General features: G+C 40.8%; 1 protein-coding gene across 9 annotated transcripts in view; it reads left to right on the top strand.

Moving 5' to 3' along the window:
• The window catches only part of ATRNL1 (attractin like 1), a 991,165-nt gene that overhangs the window by 37,917 nt on the left and 932,944 nt on the right, over nucleotides 1–20,304 (top strand). The window contains exon 1 of one of the 9 annotated variants that reach the window (XM_054034056.1): nucleotides 16,550–16,625. The exons of the other annotated variants lie outside the window; for them this stretch is intronic. The gene's annotated coding sequence lies outside the window, so the exon portion shown is untranslated. Of the gene's footprint in view, nucleotides 1–16,549; nucleotides 16,626–20,304 lie in introns of those variants that run through there. 9 annotated transcript variants of the gene reach the window in all.

The raw sequence follows: 20,304 nt of genomic DNA, 5'->3' as shown, positions 1-20,304 counted from the left end.
GGCAGGTCAAACTTCTGTAAGCCTACCCTCCTCTTCCTCTTCCACCTAAGTTGTTCAAGCTCAAGCAGGATCATGATCTTCATAGAGATGGCTTGGCCAGGGCCGCTGCAAGGAAGTTTCGCGCCCTAGGCGAAACTTCCACCATGCGCCCCGCCCCCCAGCCCTGCAGCAGCTCCCCCCCCCCCCCCGTGGCAGCTCCCCATCCCCCGGCCTGGGGATCCGTGCGGCAGCTCTGACCCAGGGGTTCCCCGGGCTGCCGGCGGTGCGCTGACCCGGGGGTTCCCCTGGGCTGCCTGCCGGTGGCTCAGACTCCCTCTCCCTCCCAGCGCAGCGGCCGCTGTTTTAAAAAAAAAACAAAAACAAAAAAAATTAGGGGCGCTGCTTTTTGGTGCCCTAGGCAACTGCCTAGTTGGTCTAAATGGTAGTACTGGCCCTGGGCTTGGCCTTACTAGCATTGGTTCTCCAGTTTGATGAGCCTCTCTGCTAAGGCTCCTTTGATGCTACCTGAAGATCCCTGTAGCACGGTCCCCCTTGGTCCTGTCTCTGCTCTGCACCAAAAACCACTCAGAGCCTTCTGGCTTGGCAATCACCAGTGCAGTTTTACAGCATGCGATCCCACCACTTTTTCACCATTTACAGCTTGGGGGTTTCAGCCTTAAGGGCTTCTCAGTCTCTGCAGCCAGGAGGGAACAGCTACTGCTTTTCTTCCATTCTCTGGCTTCCCCCCCTTCCTTCCTCTGGTCCTGTATATAGCCCCAGGCTAATTGGGCTGGCAGTTGTTTCCCCTTTGTCAATCAGGTGCAGGTTTCTCTAACCACTCCAATTTACCTCCCTTAATTGGAGTTGGCGTGACAAAGGGCTGCCTCAGCAGTTCCTGCCTAGCACCCTGTCACAACTCTAACTTTGATCTCGCAGAACAACAGTTTGATGTTACATCCCAATCCGTCCACTCTCCATCTCTCGGCCACGTGCTCCAGGGTTAACATCTCAAGAGCTGGAGTATTCTGTGACTGTGCAAAATGTTGTCTTGAACATCAAGAAACTATTTCCTAGGTACGTTTACCTGTTGAAGTGGAAATGGTTCTGCATATGGTCAAAGCAGAGGGGTGTATCCCCAGACCTAGCTTCAATCCAACACATTTTTGGACTATTTGTTCAACCTGAAACAGTGTGGCCTATGGGTTCGTTCCATCAGAGTTCAACTGGCTGTGATCTCTGCATTTCACACACAAATTGCGGGCCGCTCAGTATTTTCTAATGCTATGCCAATCAGATTTTTAAAGGGTCTAGACAGGATATATCCCTGTGTCATGGATCTCATTCCTCTCTGGAACTTGCATGTGGTTTTGGTAAGGTCGATGAGTCTGCCCTTTGAACTCATGGTTATCCACTCCTTGCTGCATCTCTCTATGAAATTAGCATTTTTGGTAGCTATTACCACAGCAAGAAGGGTGGCAGAGTTACAAGTGTGGGTAGACAGAACAGGAGTACTTGTGGCACTTGTTAGAGACTAACAAATTTATTAGAGCATAAGCTTTCGTGGACTACAGCCCACTTCTTCGGGTGCATATAGGGTGGAACATATATTGAGGATATATATATATATATATATATACACACACACACACACACAGAGAGCATGAACAGGTGGGAGTTGTCTTACCAACTCCGAGAGGCCAATTAAGTAAGAGAAAAAAACTTTTGAAGTGATAATCAAGATAGCCCAGTACAGACAGTTTGATAAGAAGTGTGAGAATACTTACAAGGGGAGATAGATTCAATGTTTGTAATGGCTCAGCCATTCCCAGTCCTTATTCAATCCTGAGTTGATTGTATCTAGTTTGCATATCAATTCCAGCTCAGCAGTCTCTCGTTGGAGTCTGTTTTTGAAGTTTTTCTGTTGTAAGATAGCCACCCGCAGGTCTGTCACTGAATGACCAGACAGGTTAAAGTGTTCTCCCACTGGTTTTTGAGTATTATGATTCTTGATGTCAGATTTGTGTCCATTAATTCTTTTGCGTAGAGACTGTCCAGTTTGGCCAATGTACATGGCAGAGGGGCATTGCTGGCACATGATGGCATATATCACATTGGTAGATGTGCAGGTGAACGAGCCCCTGATGGTATGGCTGATGTGATTAGGTCCTATGATGATGTCACTTGAATAGATATGTGGACAGAGTTGGCAGTGCAATTTCTATGGAACAGTATTTTAGCATTTGTTGTGTATTAGTATATTTCCTGCTTCTGAAACAGATTCTGACATAATTTCTACCTTTATCCTGTAGTTTACATTTTATGTCACAGATGGATCATGTCCTAAGTTTAACACAGCATCTGGCCAACATGTCAATGGAAAAATCTTTTTTAAAAACACCAATATTAATAGCATGCCCTGCTCTATGATCCATATAAGATGTGAGCTTGTAACTAAATTCTGTATTGGAACACACTTGTCTGTATAGTTGTAGTCAGTTAACCTTGCTCAAATTCTTATTATTCTCTTTTCTCTTACCAAGTACATTGTAATCTATGAATTAAATTTTAATTTCCACGCAAAATAATTGGCCTCATACCCTGGGAGCTTTTAGCCTTTTCTTTTTAAAGAACAGTGTTTGATAACTGAGCTGCTGATGCAGTGTTTTGTGTGTTTGTGGGGAGTGTTACTGCGTTAGAGATGTGAATGGGATTAAAACAGTCTTCACATGAACATTTTAGAGGGCCAATTTTATCTCAGTCATCAGAGCCATGGTTTAATATTCCACTTCTGTATCCCTCGCCAGAAGCCGTTGATGACTAAGGCAACAACTTGCAGCCAAAATCTCCCAGTGGAGGGCTTCACGGGAGGCTGATGGTGGCCTGACCAACCACGGCTACAGGAAGTCTAACTGAACAGGAGGTGGTGATTCACAGATCCCTTAAAGCACTAAAAACTATTTCAGTATCCCAGCATACATTACAAAATGTATAGACATTATTCCCTATTGTGAAGAGTTTACAATATAATAGCATATGGAACTGACCTTGCTTGGACCGTCAGTGAGATTGGAACTTGGGCAATAAAAGCTTGCGCCTCTGCTGCTTGAAATAGAATAATAAGGACCTGATCCAAAGCCCACTGAAGTCAAAGGAAAGTTTCCTAAGTGGCAAATAGAGCAGACTTGTTAATCTCTTATGTGGATGGACCTGTAGAGAGAGAGAGAGAGAGGTAGTGTGTGTGTGTGTGTGTAAAGATCCAGTCTCTCCTAATGTGGGTGGCAAAGACCTGACACACAAATGTATAGCTACAAGTAATAGCTGAAGAAATAGGGTGGACACTGAAGAAGGTTAAGAACATCATGTCATGCAGTTACTTAGTTATTACACACACATCTTCTTATACAATATATTCCCCGGTATGTACAGACACTTCAGTGGCTTAAATATCCTTACTCAGGCTTCTTTTCCAGACCCCAGACTATCCATCACCACTCACCCATTCGTGTTCACACTCCACTTACCTTCTTTCTTTAATACATATGTAGCCCCAGGCATGCTGTTTCTCCAACTTCACAGAGCAGTAGATTTATGTATCCTAGTTTTCTACTCCTAAATTTACCTCTTGATTTACTGAATGAGGTTGCTGCCTGTCATTTTTTGAGGGGCGCACACATGGCTGCTAATGTCTGTGCATTTTCTTATCTGATGTACAGAGTGAGGTTCAGCTGCCTTTCCGTGGCATTTATCAGGCAACTATCCTCTGGTCAGACGCTCTGGTCAGTACTCCCAGGATTTCTAAGTGTAGCTGTGATCAACAGTTTGTCCTTGAGAGAAAGATGTAAAAACAAAATAATTGGGGAATGATGACGATTGATTTATTATATAGATTGCAATAGCACCTGATGTGCTTAATGGGACCCCATTGTGCTAGGGGCTGTACACTTATAACCAACTGACCAGTGTATGTTGCATGTTCCCCTATAGATTTCTATCTATAGGGGATGCAAGTCTGTTACAGCCACCATGTTTGCTGACACACCAGAAATTTAACTGTGGACCTTCACAACTAAAAACCACAAGTCTTTACAGCTTGAGCTAAAGAGTCATACACTGTAACTGGCTGCTGTAACACTTACGTTCTTTGTGGCTCACGGGGAAAAAGGGAGGTGTAATCAAAGGTGAAAGTAAGCCGGTACGGTACGGCGGATCAGCTTCCCCAGGCCAGCGATTTAAAGGGCCTGGGGCTCCTGGCAGCATCCGGAGCCCTAGGCACTTTAAAACGCTGCCCGAGCCCTGCTGCCCGAGCCTCCGGGGTAGCGGTGGTGATTTAAAGGGCCCGGGGCTCCTGGCCGCCACTACTGCAGTGGCGCCCTGGGCCCTTTAAATCACCAACGGAGCCCTGGGGGCTCCCGGCTGCCGCCACTGGCTCGGGGCTCTGGCAGAGATTTAAAGGGCCCAGGGCACTGCTGCGGTAGTGGCGGCTGGGAGCCCCTGGCCGTTTAAATCACCGCCCGAGCCCAGCTGCTGCTACCCCAGGGCTCCGGCAATGGGGCTCAGGCAGCGATTTAAATCTCCCTTTAAATCTCCGCCTGAGCCCCAGGGTAGCGGTAGCAGCCGGGAGCACCCCGGGGCTCCATCAGCAATTTAAAGGGCCTGGGGCTGTGCTGCGGTAGTGGCAGCCAGAGCCCCTGGCCCTTTAAATCGCCCCCCGCCTCTGCAGCTGGTAGCTCTGGCAGTGATTTAAAGGGCCCGAGACTCCCAGCCACTGCTACTGTTGCTGGAGCCCTGGGCCCTTTAAATCTTTAAAGGCCCTGCCTCTTCTGGTCGAGGCCCCGCCCCCAGCTCAGGACTCCGGCGTACCGCTAAGTCCTTTAAGTTACTTTCGCCCCTGGGTGTAACACACATTGAACCCTCATCAGTGGATTATACGTACATAACTAAAAAACAGGCCCTGCTTAAATACATATGATCTAAGTATAAAAGGAGGGATATATTCTGAAAACCCAAACAAAAATGTATTTGTGCTTTTATTATTTTTTTTTTAAATTATTTTTAAATGGAAGGAATGAGGAAGGGGAAGTGAGTTTTTGGTTTCACATAGTTAATAGCATAGTATTAATTCCAGTTCTTTTACAATTAAATGCAAAATTCCATGTTAATGGAAGAATTTGCACTTCCTGACTTGCTCAAGTTTGTAATTTGCAACCTAGTTTCATTGACTGTAGATGGCACCTGTTCGCATCAGCTTGTTTTGCCTTCAGTACTATGTTAACTCTTGGGTCTCTCCATTGGCATATTTCTGGAGCAAAGATGCAGCCTTTGCTATGCCTACGCTATATTCATCACTCAGTAGCCTGCTCTCCAAGAACACCAGACAGAAAAGCCCATGAGGAAATTAATAGTTTTGTAGTCTGTGTAGATTTTAGATGGTGTATGGTAAATATGGCCTAGAGCTACATATTGAATGATGAGGATAAAAAGAAATGTTGAATAACTCTTTATTCAGTGAGCATCAACCACGCTGTGTATGGAATAAGGGAAAGGTTCGGACCGAAAAAAAATGTAATGAAAGACTTCTGCCATAATGTGTATATGCACAAGGGGACTGAATTAAAGTTGCACAGACAACTTTAATTCTGACACATTTCTTTAACTTGACCTTGCAACCTTAACATTCTTTTAATGTAGGTTTTTAAATGTAACTATATATTTCATTTAAAAACAATCCTATCAATAAGGTCACTGCCTTAGAAATTCTCAATACACACACATTCATTATTGAAATCCATTTCAAACAGTAGCTTTTTTCCTTTCAAGTGACTGGGCAAACCTGTGCTGCTTATGCCTTCCTTTCTGTTAATGTTTTCTTTTTTCAAATTACTAAACAAGGCTATTTAACACCTTCCTAAAATTTGATGAACATGCAAAGTAAGGGAAAGTTCACACTGGTAGGTTTTTGACTGGGAAGAGCTCTATTAGTACCAGGTTTAAACTAAGCTAAAATCAGTAACATATAAACCAAAATAAGTATCTACACAGTTGGTTGCACCAAATTAACTAAATCAGTGCTAATTTACATATAAGTGCATAAGAGAATCTGAAATTAAATAAGTATAGAAAAACCCAATTGTAGATATTTTCTTTTAAGAGCAAGAAAATTACATGCAAAAAGGAAAAAAAATAGCTGGTTCAATAGAGAATTGGAAAATTGCATAGCTCTTCAGGCAATTACATTAAAAGCCTAAACTATGTACAGTTTTTTTTTTTTTTATGTTACCTATTACCTGCAAGTACAACCATGATTTTTGGACTTCAAGAATCTATAATACCTATGCAAACTAGTGATCTCTCCCCACTTACCAGCTTAGATAGTGGTTAGGTCTCATATTACTAAGATTCCATTACCATCACAAAATATAATTGTCAAAGAAAATACATTTTATGATGCATTATCCTTGATTTTTTTGTGATCCCTTCTAATTTGGTCTTTAGAGTTATTTGTACAAATTAATAAGGCTGTAGTGTGTTGTTTCTCTTCAACCTTATGATGCCATTAAACCCTATTTATAACTAACCACACATGATGTTTGAAGTATTGAAGTTCAGTGGTTTGTTACTGTATCAGAGTGCAACAAAGTTTTAAATGTCGTCATGAAGTCCAAAATGATTATACAGTGAGATGTGTACAAGAGAACACCTTTATTAGGTAACCTGTCTTAGAGACAGCCATTCACCAGAGGTACTGCTGAGTGTATTAAATGCAATTTTGCTCTGTCTTTATTAAAAGACCACCTCCAATCTGACAGTTTCCTTGGTCTACAAGCTTAAGACAGGCTTCACTGTATATTGCTCTGCTAACACAAACTGAAAAATGTCTGAATGGATTTTGCTCAGACTTTCAAACAAAGAAAGCCTTTGGCTGTGTCAGAGCCTTGGAAGCTTCAGCCCAAAGGGCTGATTTTTAAGAAAGGTATATGTGAGTAAAAGTGACATTGTAATAGAAGTTGAGTTGCAACCTCAACTATAGTTCTCACTTTTGAGAGCGCTATAAATATATCCCATAGCGTAATAGCCATCATAACCCTTCCATAATGCCAGAAAAATCCCTTGAAATTGTGTATTGAGTATTGGACCAATCCCAAAATGTTATTTTCAAAATGAAATTTGGCTATTTCATATATTGTAAATTAGCCTCATTAGTGATTTAAAAAAAACCCGCAACTAAATCTCTACATTTTGATACTTCAATTATAACATTTTTGTCTGCAATACTTGGTTAGGTTGTGTTAGCTCTCCCATTATAACACCTACTTTGAGGGATAATGGCTTATCCTCGCCACTGAAGCAAGGATTTGAAGGATGTTTTTAGTTAGTTAAAATGTACAGGATCATTAAAATCTTTTAATGTTAATAAATTAGGAATGGTTTTTAAAGGAGTGATTTTTTTCTTTCAAAATGGCTTCTTGTTTAGTTAAAAGCCATCTCTTTTCCTTCTTTCTCTACAGTTCCATCATTCAAATGACTTATTAAATGTTTATAATTGTACAAGTGGTAAGAAGTTTGTAATAGGGTATCCTAGGCTTGAATTTTACTTCAGTTTTGTAGTTTGACTTATGTTGAACTTTTGCACTCAGATTTGCTTGCTTACTCTGAATTTCTCACACCCGCACTCTCTTATTCTGAAAGGTTGGATTTTATCTCTGCATTTAAATCTTGGGTTTAACTAGACAGATGTTAATGAAAACTGGTCCAAAGATTTAGTAGGTCATGAATCTGAAAATTAAGAGTCGATACTGTGTTAAATTAAAATTCACATATTATGGTCTCTGTAAAAGACTGTTAGTTCTGCATCCTGGCCGATATTTGCCATGTTTCAGTGCTTTTCTACCACCAGTTGAGTTAATTTGAAATATTTAAAAAATTGTCAGCCTGAAAAGTTTTAGTCACGTTAGTTCAATTTCTTGTTAGTTCTTTCTAGTGTCCAACTTTGGCTTCATCCTTACCAGTTCTGGCTCTGATCAAAAGTGCATTCCATATCAGTATTATATATCATACCTTGGAAACCTACTTCCCACCCCAGTCTCTAGTCCAGAAGTGGTGTGCTGAGTCTTCATTTATTCACTCTAATTTAAGGTTTCGTGTGCCAGTAATAAATTTTAATGTTTTTAGAAGGTCTCTTTCTATAAGTCTATAATTATACACAACAATAGTTTAGTTATATAAGTGAACAAGGTTTTTAAAATGTTTAAGAAGCTTCATTTAAAATTAAATTAAAAGGCAGAGCCCCCCCGGACTGGTGGCCAGGACCCGGGCAGTGAGAGTGCCACTGAAAATCAGCTTGCGTGCTGCAGGTTGCCTAACCCTGGTCTAGTCAGTCGGGATGTATGGTAGGGTAGGAGAGGAGCATGGGTGGAGTCTTGTGTTGTTGTTTGTTGTACTTGTGGATAAACTGGCAGGAAACTTTGATAAAATGAGTCATGATCGTCCTCTCAGGTGCTGCTTAATCTGCACTCAAATGATGAGTTTGACATAATCCCTGAAAACAAGAATCTACTCCCTTTTCTAAAATGTGTTGTGTAATACTTCTCTGGAAGTCTGCTAAAGCATGTGTTTTCACATTTCAGTATACACGTACAGACCCTGTGAACTTCTCACTGAGATGATTTGTGTGTGTGTATGTATGTGTGAGACACACCCACCCATCCACCCTTACCTACTTACCTACCTGGATTCTCCAGAGCTTCAGAATGGCAGCTTCTCAGTTCCCCGCCAATCACTTCAGAACCTCTTGAAAACAAGTCATAAGATCATTGCAGCAATTTCAGTACCTGAGCTAATTTGTTGACTGTCTCTTTGGTTTCTAGCAAGACAGGGAATAAGTAACATGTATCCAAAATCGTACAGGTATTGGGATGCAGCCTTCACAATAAACACATCTCTTGGTCCTGTGTCAATTGGCAGCTGAGTCCACAGGCCTATCTCCAGCTGTCATATTTATAACTTTTCTCCCCTTCAGTTTTGATGGGTTCAAGTTCCACACATTCACCATTTGAGAGCTGTGTGACTGCTTTCTCTTAGTGGAAACTTTCTGTAAAGCTTCAGAAACAGCTACTGAGCATGTCTAGTGACTACCATCTCTCTCTTCTCTAGATGTCTCTGGCCCTTCTCAGTTCTCCTGACATGCTCTCTGCACATGTGCGGAGGCATAGGAGTCAACTAAATACAATGGTCTTCTCCACTTCTACTTTTCTCTTTCTTTGGACTTTAATAAAAAAGGGCGGGGGTGGGAGGGGGCTACAAAAAGTGTGACAGCTGCAACTTTTGCTGACTTACTGGGGTTGAATTGGGACCTCTAGAACTAAAAGCATGAGCTGAAGAACAAAGATGCTCGAGCTGAAGCTGTAACAGAGAGTTATCCTTTGTGAATCAGCGTGTGTGTGTGGGAACTTTTAATACACATTCACCATTGCATCACACAAGTGCGTGTTAGGTTCATCAAAGAATCTTATCCCAGGTTTCTACTATAATATTAACCGTGCTTTTTGCTGTATGTTTTATGGTACATCTTACTCAAGATAAAGAGTAATATATTAAGATTTTACATTTAACAGGGAAGATGGGAATAGAAAATTCTGCTATTGTGCAGCTTTTGCATGAAGGCTAACTTTGAAATTTCATGACTTTGGAGTTACTGATTTCTCAACAATAAGTTCTACATTGACTATGGAGTATGTGATGGTATGCTATGATATAAAGGTTTTATTGTCATGAGTTGGATTACACACGTGGCAAAACCAGGAGTGAGTTAAGCAGGTTATTCCAAATAAGTGCACATTAAAAACTTTCTACCCACAATTATGTAATGATGCTGGCCTTTATCTACTTGTATTAAAGGTCAGCCATTTCAAAAGTTTAACTAATACAGTCACTGGAATATTTTTAAAAATTACTACATAAATTGATTCTAACGTTTTTCTTTAATTTTCTTTCTAGATTAGCTAGTTATTAAAGTAGATGGGTGCTTTTTATTCCAAAAGTCCCCTCAAAATTTTTCTCATCTTGATATAACATTAAATGAAATATGAGAAACTTAACTTTATATCTAATGTCCCTTAATAAAATGTAACCTTTAGTAAAACATTTCTTGCAATTGAAATTCTCCATACTTTAACCTCTTTTCATAGATCATAGGAATCTAGCTGCATTGTGAGATGTATTTAGTGAACTTTTGAATAAGAGCTACTTTGAAAGATGTCCCAACAAACCCTAAGGCTCTTTGTAGTTCTCTTTATGATGCTGAGAATATTTCAGCTCATTTAGTGAAAAGTCTGAGCCTGGGATTAGATTGAATTTTGCCTTAACTATAATTTGTGCTCGATTAATGATTTACTAACAGTGCTTTTCAAAGTATTGTCCTCAGGCCTGAGGTCAGGAGGCTCAAATTAATGAGCAGAAAACACCTTCTGACTAATAAGGAAAAAAAACCTGAGGGCAGTTGTGGAGCACATGCTGGGGAATTTACCCATAAGTGTCAGGAAGCATATGTCTGTATAGTATAATAGGGTATATTCTTCTCTAGAGCTAGTCTGTGCTTAAAAAAATTGCTGACAGCAGTGCATCTTAACTGATGCTGGTGCTGAACATGAGTTAAGAGCAAACACAGATGAAGATGAACCATATTCAGCACCATTTCACGTAAACCTTGGTGTGAGCAGTTAAACACCTCTTGTTTCTGAAATGGTGCTGAATGTGGTTTGTTCATGGATCCAGTTTCAGGTAAATTGTTTGTACCAGTTCAGTTGCACTCATTACAAAGAGTGAGTAACTTTTGCAGTGTAGACAAGATTTTTGTGTAAAAATTTCTGTTCAAGCAAGTGGTGCATGGGGATTGAAAGAAGTATATACTTTAAATGATATCCTACGCAACCAAGGACAAGTGAAAGGTTAATAAAAAAACGTATTCTTAAGACATATTGTAAATCATTTGCGCAGTTTTCAATATGTTTAATGTACCCTTAAAAATAAAAACGTAGAGAAATTAATAGTGTGATGTTAGTAAACAGTGAATATTCTGAGGTAACTTCAGTGGTGGCAGTTCTTATGATTCTTATGAATCTTGGATATTTGGGGTTTTTCTTAAAGATCGAGCACTGGAATCACATGATCATGAGAATCTAAGCTTCCTTTTCTTTTTATGAAAGTTTCAAGCTCTTGGAGTTGCACAGAAAATTGAAAACATGAACCCTAAAAGTGCCAGAACCAGAAGGCAAATAGAAAGAATCCCAAGCTTGCTTATTCTTTACAATCTTTTAAATCTCATCATTTTTAAGTCAATCTGATTTTGGGGGGGAGGTGCGGGGGGGATCTGATTCTTGATTGAAGTTGGCAATACTGTAACTGACTTCAGTGAGTAGTGCATACTTATACCAGGGCTGAATTTACTCCCGTGTCTATTGAAAGACGTTGGTGTTCCCTCTATGACTTAAAGCAGTGCCTTTCAGACTGGAGTAAGCATATCTCTAGGGGTACACAAGCTGTCATCAGGGGTTACACGAGAAAAATCCTGTAATGGTGGACAATGTATCCTATTATTCTCTCTCTCCCCACCCCACCCCCCGTTTTCCTAGGTATATTATGACCAAATGTAAGACCCTGATCATGCAATTTGATCTGTGTAGCTCAACACACATGTGCAGAGCTCGATTGATTTCCATGGGACTCTATAGAATCATAGATTATGATGGTTGGAAGAGGTCATCTAGTCCAATCCCCTGCTCAAAGCAGGGCTAACTAACACCAACTAAATCATCCCAGCCAGGGCTTTGTCAAGCCGGGCCTTAAAAACCTCTAAGGATGGAGATTCTACCACCTCCCTAGGTAACCCATTCCAGTGCTTCACCACCCTCCTAGTGAAATAGTTGTGACGTTGCACTCCATATGATTCTATGAAAATATGCTAATAAGTGTGAATATAATGTAACTGGAATATGCTTCATGCAAAAGATCTCTTGTAAGGTATCATTACAAATCTTACAATCTACTGAGTATGGTCATAGAATTTGTATGTATGTATCACTCTCGTATCTGAAACTAGAAATATGAAGAAGTGAGGTTTTTACTCACGAAAGCTTATGCCCAAATAAATCTGTTAGCCTTTAAGGTGCCACCAGACTCCTTGTTGTTTTTGTAGAAATATGAAATATAACTCTGAGGTCCTATTGTAATTATGCAAAGTGTGGGGCATTAATGGTGGCTTGGAATCTTAATGGCTCCCATTAACCAGGATAATTGGTTGTAAATGGCTCTATTTACTTGTAAGTCTTCCTGTATACCTGTGTGCTGGCAAGTGGGTAATGAAGTCTTACAGTGACATGTGATCATGTCACCTGAACTGGAATCCATCTCTAACCTGGGGCTTTTCCATTTAGAAGGAGGGGTGGGAACCCAGAGAGGGACAAAGGATTCCCACCTTGTGCAAAAGACATATAAGGGGATGGAACAGAACAAAGGGGGCTGCAGTCATGAGAAATCCCCTAGCTACCACCTGAGCTGGAACAAGGACTGTACCAGGAGAAAGGATTGGGACTAGAAGGAGGCTAGTCTGTCAAAGAAGCTTATTGGAACATCTCTGAGGGTGAGATTTACCTGCATTGTTTCCTACTGTATTAGGCTTAGACTTGCGTGTTTTATTTTATTTCGTTTGGTAATTTACTTTGTTCTGTCTGTTATTACTTGGAATCACTTAAATCCTACTTTTTGTATTTAATAAAATCACTTTTTACTGTGCATATATCTCTATCAGTGTTGTAGAGGGCGAACAATTTGAGTTTACCATGTAGTTTATACAGGGTAAAACGGATTTATTTGGCGTTTGGATCCTATTGGGAGCTGGGTATCTGAGTGCTGGAGACAGGAGCACGTCTTAAGCTGTTTTCAGATAAGCCTGCAGCTTGTGGGGGGGGGACGTGGTTCAGATTTGGATCTGTTTTTGCAGCAGGCAAGCATGTTTGGCTCAAACAAGGCAAGGTACTGAATTCCCAAGCTGGCAGGGCTCAGAGGTAGTCTAGGAACATCAGGTGACAGTCCCAAAGGGGGTTTCTGTGACCCAGCTGTCACAATAGTGTTTCCTAATATCCAGCCTAGACCTCCCCCACTGCAGCTTGAGACCATTGCTTCTTGTTCTGTCATCTGCCACCACTGAGAACAGCCTACCTGCATTCTCTTTGGACCTTCCCCTTCAGGTAGTTGAAGGCTGAACTCAGGATTGAATAAGGACTGGGAATGGCTGAGCCATTACAAACATTGAATCTATCTCCCCTTGTAAGTATTCTCACCCTTCTTATCAAACTGTCTGTACTGGGCTATCTTGATTATCACTTCAGAAGTTTTTTTTCTCTTACTTAATTGGCCTCTCAGAGTTGGTAAGACAACTCCCACCTGTTTATGCTCTCTGTATGTGTGTGTATATATATCTCCTCAATATTTATTCCACTCTATATGCATCCGAAGAAGTGGGCTGTAGTCCACGAAAGCTTATGCTCTAATAAATTTGTTAGTCTCTAAGGTGCCACAAGTACTCCTGTTCTTTTTATCAAATCCCCCCTCACTCTTCTCTTCTGCAGACTAAATAACCCCAGTTCCCTCAGCCTCTCCTCACAAGTCATGTGCCCGAGCCCCCTAATCCTTTTAGTTGCCCTCTGCTGGACTCTCTCCAATTTGTCCACATCCCTCCTGTAGTGGGGGGAAAAACTGGACACAATACTCCAGGTGTGGCCTCACCACTGCTGAATAGAGGGGAATAATCACTTCCCTCGATCTGCTGGCAATGCTCCTACTAATACAGCCCAATATGCCATTGGCCTTCCTGGCAACAAGGGCACACTGCTGACTCGTATCCAGCTTCTCATCCACTGTAATCCCCAGGTCCTTTTCTGCAGAACTGCTGCTTAGCCAATCTGTCCCCAGCCTGTAGCAGTGCACGGGATTCTTCCTTCCTAAGTGCAGGACTCTGCACTTGTCCTTGTTGAACCTCATCAGATTTCTTTTGGCCCAATCCTCCAATTTGTCAGGGTCACTCTGGACACTATCCCTACCCTCCAGCGTATCTACCTCTCCCCGCAGCTTAGTGTCATCTGCAAACTTGCTGAGGGTGCAATTAATCCCATCATCCAGATCATTAATAAAGAAGTTGAATAAAACCGGCCCCAAGACCGACCCCTGGTGCACTCCGCTTGATACCGGGTGCCAACTAGACATCAAGCCATTTATCACTATCTGTTGAGCCCGATAATCTAGCCAGCTTTCTATCCACCTTATAGTCCATTCATCCAATCCATACTTCTTTAACTTGCTGGCAAGAATACTGTGGGAGACCTATCAAAAGCTTTGTTAAAGTCAAGATATATCACATCCACTGCTTTCCCCATATCCACAGAGCCAGTTATCTCATCATAGAAGGCAATCAGGTTGGTGAGGCATGATTTGCCCTTTTTGAATCCATGTTGACTGTTCCTGATCATCTTCCTCTCCTCCAAGAGATTCACCCACATGGATATGTTTGCAGGAGCAGAGCCTAGAAAGATGTTAGTTTTAGTGGATGACACCTTAATTTTTTTAAAAAATATGTAAAGAAGGGAGAAGATTGTAACTCTTGGTATTTATATTAGTCATCTGCATTCTGTGCTTTATTGGTAAAGCTTTGTGTTGGGTAAGTCTTGATATTAAAAAAAAATTAGGGAAAAATATAGAGACTTGTCATTGTTGGAAGTAGTTTGAGTTATTTCTTATTTTTCCTGCTAGGAATTTACACAGTTGTATAAATCTAATATACTAGTCCTGGGGTTTATATTATGAATTTAGTTAAAAACCTGGAAAAGACATACAGAAAAACTTGACACCCATAGCTTTTGAGTACAGGACGTTTCCCAAAATCAGCTTTGGAGACAGTAGAAGGTGCTCTCTTTAGATGACAGATGGGAGCGTCAGGGTCTGACACTGGCTGTGCCATGATTGTCTTTAATGTGAAGGAAAGGGCAACACATGGATTTACAGAATTTCTAAATTCCCCCAATAGAGTGGTTACCTTTATTCTCATATATATTTTTTATAAATAAGACTAAACACTAGTAGGTAGAATATGTAAGGATGCTATATTTCTATAGTAGAGAAGGGAAAAAAGTACACTAATGGGTTTAAAAGGCATGGATATGTACATGTCCCATAAATGCTTTAAAGCTCTTTAAATACCAGATTATGTTGTTAATTTTTTCCCCTTGACTGCCAGTTCACCTCACCTTTGTGATTTAGAAGATAGTTGAAATAACTGTGCAACCTAATTCTTTTACTGTTTAGTCTCTTCTGCTTGCCTAGGGCCTCGCATCCTGAATCCTCTACTGAAATTAGATTTTTCACGTGAAAAGGCATGTACTGATGTTTCACCACTGGCCATCTGTGCTTCCCTTAGTAAGGGGAATAGGAAACATGATTTATTTAAAATGAGCAGGAGGAAAAAGTGCATTTCATAACAGTGAGGATTTACAGTATTATCTACTTGCAAATAAAATCCCACAACCTTGGATCAACAGACTCCACATTCTACTAATATTTTTTAAACAACTGTGAAGCCTACTACATTTAATTGAGCATCTGATGAATGTACCACAATTGTGAACCCTAGTTTTTTCAACATCCTTGGCTTTTGAGTGGTAACACTACAAACAATTTCTATTTTTTGTTGCATTTCAATAGAGAGTGATTTTGTGCTTGAACCATTAACAACTAGATGTCAGTTGTTGCATATAGTTTTACTTTTTTTACTCATTCGACTGGTGATTTGTTTTGTGGATAAAATACAGGACAAGCTGCTGCCTAAAAAGCTTTCTTCAGTATCACTGTATGCTTTCCCACTCAACAGCTGCCTGCAATTGAGACAGATGTATACTGCTTCCAGTAAACTGGCAGATGGATCAGTCAGGACTCAGACTGTTTTGGTTCCTTCATGGTGTTTTGCTGTCTTTCTGTCTGCCTCTGAGAGGCATCAGAAGGACTTAGCATCTTGACTTTTTATCAGTATGGTGGGAAAGTGAGATTAAAAAAGACACAAATATAACAGTAATTGGAAGAAAATGTGCGCTATACTGGTGTATTTCCCCCCCATTTGATTAGGATACGTCAAAATAAACAGAAAACTGGGATGTGCCTTGACTCACTCAAGCAAGATAAACACAGTTATTCCAGCTGTTTAGGACAGAAAAGAGAGGTATTGGTTCTTCCTTTATTTCATCAGTTTCCCCAAATATATGGGGGATTAGGACTTATTTTGTGTTTAGAAGTGGTTAAGGAATTCTTGATATACAATTTTTATTCTAAACTGAAATACTCTGGAAAAAATTAGATGAAGGCTATATCTAACATCTTTTAGAATGCCATCAGTTTTGTTTTTCAATAGGAAGCCAAGCCTTTTAAAGTTTTTCCTCTTCCCTTTTGGCCTGGCTACAGTGCCTTGTGTATACATAAAGATCCTGATAGTGGCAGCCTTCAGAAGTCTGAGAACATGAGATTGCCTAGCTATCAACTCTCTCATAAAGGCACTGTAGTTACTTCAAGCCTAGTCGGCAAGTAGCCTCTGGAATCGATCAGCTGAGAAGGTTTGTAATTTTTAAGAAATGATTTCATCTTATCTCAGCAGTTACATAATCTAGAGATTGTGTTCAGTACTAAGTGAGGGTTAGTACTTGTTATTCAGGACACAGGCAAAAAAATCTGAGAAAATGCTCTCAATAATTTGGAAATGAGATTCTTAAAGTGAAGTGTTTTTGATTTTAGACATAATGATATCATCTGGACACCGTATCATGGGCACAGCTATGTTCATGCCTGCTAATGGGCCCATCTTATTGCTCAGTTTCCTCAACTTGTTTGCTTCCCTGAAAAAGCCCCACAAGGAGTTGTGATAGAAGATGGGAATGGACTGGCAGATTAACCAGTTTTCTGTTCAAGATATCAATAGTGAGGTGGGTGATACAGTGAAAACAGGTCAGTCTGGCTGTAAGATACTTTTGGTTTAATTGAGCATAAAAAAAAAACATGGAGGTTTACACTGATGTGATGGTGATTCAATTTTTAAAGCAACAGTTGTAATTTATTGTGCTAGTTCAGAAAGCAAGTGTGTATCTGTACGCAGGTAAGCAGTATAATTGGTCAGTCTGTTCTCCGCCTCTCCCAAAGCTTCTGTTAAGTAGAGCCCTGCAAACCTGTGGATATCTGCAGATCATTTTTGCGGATCGTAGATTAGATGCAGATGCAAATTTTGTATCCATGCAGTGCTTTATTGATAAAGCTTTTTAGGGGATCAAGGAGGCTGAAGTAACTGAGCAATGAGATTAGTACATGTGAGTGTAATGGGTTTGCCAGTGGTGCAGCATCCAGACATGAAAACAATATTAAGCTAGTTTTCATTTTGCTGTTTGTCCTAAGGCAATTAAAATATGTTTGTTTATATTTGTAATGGCTGGTACAGGAAAGGGCTGTCCCCTTTATCCCATACACTCAACCAATGTATGAGGAGTAGTTTGGGGGGTAGGGGGGAAGGCTTTCCCCCATGTGCTATGGATTATTGAAGGCGTGATGACCTGCACTGGATGACTTTTTGCCAGATAGTCTCCTAGATGTTATGCTAATAAAGTTGTGCCTAGTTAAATCATGTTCTTGGTGGCTTGTTTTGACTTTTTGTGTGGTGTCTTTGATCATGAATTGGGGTCTGTATGTGCAAGAGTATCAACAAATAAAAACAAACCTTATCTCATAGGTCCTGAGCTTTTCTTTTCCCCCGGGGGTGCTCTACCACCTCTTCCCCCAAGTGCTCACTGTTGCTCCGCCTCCGCTTCACCTGTCCCTGAGTCCCCTGCCCACTTGCTGCTCTCCGCCTTCCTCCAAGTCCCTCCCCCAGCTGCCAATTTGCTGTTTGTCAGTGCTTCCAATCAGCTGTGGCTGGTGGGTGCTGAGCACTCACTATTCTCTCCCCCCCACCCCAGAGTCGGTACCTTTGTAAATGTTTTAGGACAAAGGAGAAAATATATATCTAACCAAATGGCTGATTAAAAAATTAGTTGACTACTTCATATGCCATTTGCTGTATTCTCCAATTGTTGAAATACTAACTAACTAGTTAGAGTCTAGCAGTACTCTAACTTCCTTGACAAAGAAAAGAGCTTGTTTGCATGTCTGCTAATATTTAGCAGAGAAAACACACAGTATAGTATGGTTCTGAAATATTAAGATTTGCTTACACTGTAACTATTGGAAAGTAAGAAAAATAGTCTGCTCAATGTCTTCACATAACTAATTTCCTTTGTCAGCTTAACCTCAGTGTCCATAGCCAAAATCAGTTAGTAAATTAATATTCTTTAGGGTGTGCTTCAACTCTGCAAAGTGACTGTAAAACTGGAGGTTTCTTACTGAACAGATCTGTTCAGTATCTTCAGAATTATATATGCTTGCTTTTTCACTTACCACTTGTTTAGACCTGGAGATTAATGTAGTGACCAAATGGGAGTGGAAGAAATATTCTGTTCCTTTTTATGTATTAATTAATATTTTCAGATCGTGGTAGCAGTCAAAATATACTATAGTCTTCCCAAATACTCAAGGCACAGCCTCTTCACCTTTGAAAGAAAACTTCCCTTTTTTCTTCCCTCCTCAAAAATAAATAAAGAGTAGGCCACGGGGATACAGCATGCAAGCAGAAAGGTCAGGGTGATGGCTGGTACAGTGAAAAAGTGGTACACCTCTACCTCGATATAACGCTGTCCTCGGGAGCCAAAAAATCTTACCCTGTTATAGGTGAAACTGTGTTATATTGAACTTGCTTTGATCTGCTGGAGTGTGCAGCCCCGCCCTCCCGGAGCACTGCTTTACCATGTTATATCAGTATTTGTGTTGTATCGGGTTGCGTTATATCAGGGTAGAGGTGTACTATGACTACTTCTCCTTTGTATTTTTGCATGAACTATTTCCAGTTGTCATTCCATCTAGTGGTCACTAGCTATTCATTATTGTATGGCTAATTTCTTGTAGCTTCATGGCAGAATCTGGTCTTCAAGAGAGATCTGAGAGATTAGTGGCCTGGCATATTAGCCCAGGAAGGGTTTATGGGAGATAAACATGGAAACAGTTGTGAAATAATAGGATAAACTGGGCAAGAAGACTGGCATCCTAGGTGAGGGAGCCAGGAAGCAACAGGGTTGGATAACAAGAGAGGAGAAGAGTTATGCAGAGTGCTGAAGGGAATGACTAGAAGCTTAAACTTGATGCTGTGCCAAAAATAGAACCAGTGGAGGAATTCACAGGGTGTATTGGGTGCATGACATTATCAGACTGGCAGATTGATAAGATGATTTTGGCATTGTGTCGATTGTAGGCTGTTTGTGGGTTTCAGAGAAAGGGAGGCAGGTTTACCAATTCCAGTTTTAGGGTAATCAGTTATCTGTGAAGACTCAATGAAGGGATAGTTTAGTCTCAAGAACCATTAGTAGTGGGGGTGATGGGTGAGCTGCCAGAACCCAGTCTGACTTTTAGAAGTCAGGGATTATTTGCAAGTCAGATTGTCAGTGGGGAAAAATAATTTTGTAATGTGAACGCACTTGAACTAAGTCACGTGGGTGAAAGAGACAAGCTTTTGAACTTACACAGAACTCTTCTTCAGATCTGGGAAGGGTACACAGCTACAACTTCTCTTCAAATGTACTTTGAACAGGAAGTCATTGAGGAAAAAATAAATGTGGAAACTTGTAATGCAATTTTTAAACTCATTTTGCTATGGGGAAATGCAGTTATAATGTTGTCTTTTACATACTAGAATGCATTCCTGTAGTGCAAATGGTATTTTTGCTAGTTGCTTTATACTTACTGTAGGATATCTCTAAAGCAGTGGTTCACAAATTATGGGATGTGCCTCCCAAGGGGGGGGGGAGGAACGTGGGAATGTGTCAAGGGAAGCATGAGTGTGTGTGGGGGGGTTAGCTCTGGCTGCTAGCCTTGGGGTGGCAATGGAGCAGAAAGTCTGTTGTGAAAAGTGATATTGATTAATATCTCTTTTCACATTGCCACCTTTACTTCTGCGCTGCTGCTGGGATGGTGCAGCCCTCAGAGTTGGGTGCCTGGCCAGCAGCCACTGCTCTCCGCTCTGCGGTCAGAACTGAGTGGTGGTATATGTACTTGGGGGGAGGTATAAACGACTACAGACAGAAAAAAGGAGGGCCCAATCAAATACATTTGAAAAGGATTGACCTAAAGGATACTGAAGTGGTGTTTAGTTAGGAGACTGTA

The sequence above is a fragment of the Malaclemys terrapin genome, chromosome 7 (genome assembly GCF_027887155.1).
Source record: "Malaclemys terrapin pileata isolate rMalTer1 chromosome 7, rMalTer1.hap1, whole genome shotgun sequence".
NCBI lineage: Eukaryota > Metazoa > Chordata > Testudines > Emydidae > Malaclemys > Malaclemys terrapin.
Note: the sequence above shows the minus strand (reverse complement) of the source record. Positions and strands in the feature narration are given on the sequence as shown.